Here is a 2,779-nt window from a genome sequence, read left to right as displayed (position 1 = left end):
GCCTCAGTCGGCAGAGGGCTTCACTTCAATAAGCACTGGCTGTGCACATAGTAGGTTCTTGAGAAATGCTGAGTCCACCCCAGAACAAAGCCTCATTCCCAATTCAGGCGGGGGAGGGGAGCTTTGGGAGGTAAAAGGAGCAGCAGCAAAAAGGGTAGTGTCAAGTCACCAGAGCGCTGGGAGCAGCCCGGGGAGGGGCTGGGCCGAGGACTGCCTCTGGCAGAGAGAAGCACCCTGAGTGCTGAGGCTGTTTGAGCGGGTAGAGAAAGCCAGCCTCCCGGTGTGGCTGAGGGGCTCCTCCTGCACCACACATGCTGCCTAGCCGTTCCTGGACCTTGAGACTCCAGCACTCAGAAAGGCAGCCTTTAAGACTATCAGGGCTGCTAGCCTCTGCGGCGGAGGGGAAATAGAACTCTAAAAGATGGTTTCCCCATCTGCCTCCAGAGCTGTCAAGGGGGCCCAGACAGTCCAAGCTGTGTTTGGAAACACGTTTAAAGAACCTGGTCACCCCACAGGGGAAGTGTGTGAATGAAAGCTGAAAGCTAAGACCGTGTGGCATGGAAACTTCTCAAAGGGCCAGCTTCTCCTAAGACAAGTGCCCTTACTTCTCCTACCTCCCACCCTTAGGGAAAGCAAATTCCCCAAACCTATAAAAGTAGGACACTAAAAGGTTCCTCCCCTCCCTGAGCCTCCCAGGACAAAGATTCCTAGCAGTTCCCCTGCCACCACCAGGCCAGTCCTATCCCCCCCTCCCAAAATGTCCCTTCTCGCTGTCCTAGTCGGCCTTGTGGGCTGATGTGTCCCACCCCTCATCAGAGATGAGTGGTAGAGGGTAACAGCAGCAGTGGTGGCTGGAGCTGAGCCATGCCATTCTGGCAGCCTCAAGCCAGAGCAGAAGAGGGGACAGGGCTTCTGTCAGCAGCCCAGCCTGTGCTGACCTTGGCTTCGTGCCCACTAATGGGCAGGGATGGAGGCCAAAAGGGTCAGAAGAGAAATGTACCTACTCCCAGGGAAGGAGACCCAAGTGGCAGGAAGTCCATTGCTCGGCCTAGGAAGTGGTTGCAGGGTGAGGTTGGAGGACTGGACTTTCCCCCCAGTATCCAGGAGTGAAGCTCCATTGACTCTGGGATGGGGGGTGGGGTGGGGAGAGTTGTCTTTATTTGGGGTCCTGGTGGGAGGGAGAGAAAGGAACACTGACTAGAGAGGAGGCTGAGTGGTCCTGAGAGCCCATGCCTACCTGACCTGCCTGCCCAGCAGCTGGAGGAGTTCTACTCTCAGAGCCTCCCCCTGTGGGTGACTCCTTTGCCCCAGGAGGCTTTGACTGAGTGGGCTACAGTTCGCAGTCACTGGCTGGCTAAAGGCACTTGGTGTTCCTCCTGTGCCAGCCCACTGATCTACCCCAGTTCCCGGCAGGCGAACAAACCAGCAACCAAGAGGCCAGGCACGGGCTGCACCCCCTGCCTGTCCCCCTAAGGGACCTTTTGGCCTCTCCTCTCTCCCTCCACCCCACTTGCCGCGACCTCTTCACCTGGGCCTCCTTTCCCAGTCCAGAGCCCTTCCACACCTGGAAAGGCCTCCACCTCTTCCTCTTATAACCCTCCTTCAGCTCCTCTAACCTTTCCTGAGTGAGTGCCGCTCCCACCCACTCCACCAAGACAGTTGTGCCAATGCCTGGGCCCCATCCCCTTTCCTCACCCCAGCACACCCAGCAGCCCAGACGTCCCTCATTGAAAAGGACCCGCTGCTTGGTCCAGGGACAAGGAATGGAACCATCAGGTCTCCTGGACCACCTCTCTGTACCTCCAGGCAAGGGGCCCTCCCTCTACCCAGATGCTTCCAGACCCATCAGGAAGGGTTAACTGCCTCAGAGCAGGAGAACAGAGAGAGGGAGATGCAGAGAGGAAAACATCCTGGGCCGAGAGAAAACATGCTGCACACCCCTCCCCCACCATGCACGACCAGACTGACAGCCGGGACAGACTGGCTGCTCCCTCATCTCCAGTCCAGCCGCCGGGCACCTCCCCCACCGCCCGCCGCAGTCCCTGCAGACCGCCTGCCCTCGGTTCCAGCTACCTGGCACCGAGCAGAGCACCTCAGCAGGGCAGCGAAGTCCTTGCAGTGATGGCAGTATCCACTTTCCCCTTCCTCCATTCCATGCCCTGGTCCCCTCTCTCCTGGGAGCAGGGCAGCTGCTCCCCTGCCCCTAAAGTGTCTGAACTTCAGGTCCCAGGAACACTTACTGAGCCACCTGGCCCCTCAGCCCCAACGGACTAACTGGAGGGCACAGCTCCTGGGGGGAGACCAGGACACCAATTAAATTGGGCAGCAGCACTGGCCCCCTCCCCCACCATAGGAACCCCCCCCCTTGCCCTTGCCCGGGTGGGGGAAATAAAGAAAGCTGGACTTTCATAGTCCTTTTATCTGACCCACTCCCTCTTAAAGGGATCGGAACCCTCTCCTTAAAGGGATCTCCAGAAATTATTTGCCCCCAAGCAAATCCAAGTGCAGGCGTCTGTTTGGTGTTTACCTGCTGGGGCTCCTTTCCCTAGAGATGGGGGAGGCAGACGTACTCTCCCTGTGACTCTGAACTGGAGGGGCAAGGCCCCCTCCTACCACCAAGGAGCCAGCTATTAACTGCCAAGCAGAGAACTGGAGCCCTCTCTCCTCTAATGGCACTCACTGCCACAGCCTGGGGGGAGGTCAAGGTGAGGTGGGGGCCTCCGTGGACCCAGTCTCTGGTAAGATGGAACAAGGGGGGCAACGTGCACTCAGACTTTGG

The sequence above is a fragment of the Canis lupus genome, chromosome 30 (genome assembly GCF_003254725.2).
Source record: "Canis lupus dingo isolate Sandy chromosome 30, ASM325472v2, whole genome shotgun sequence".
NCBI classification, from domain to species: Eukaryota; Metazoa; Chordata; class Mammalia; order Carnivora; family Canidae; genus Canis; species Canis lupus.
The sequence above is the reverse complement of the archived record's forward strand: the minus strand, read 5'-3'. Positions refer to the sequence as shown.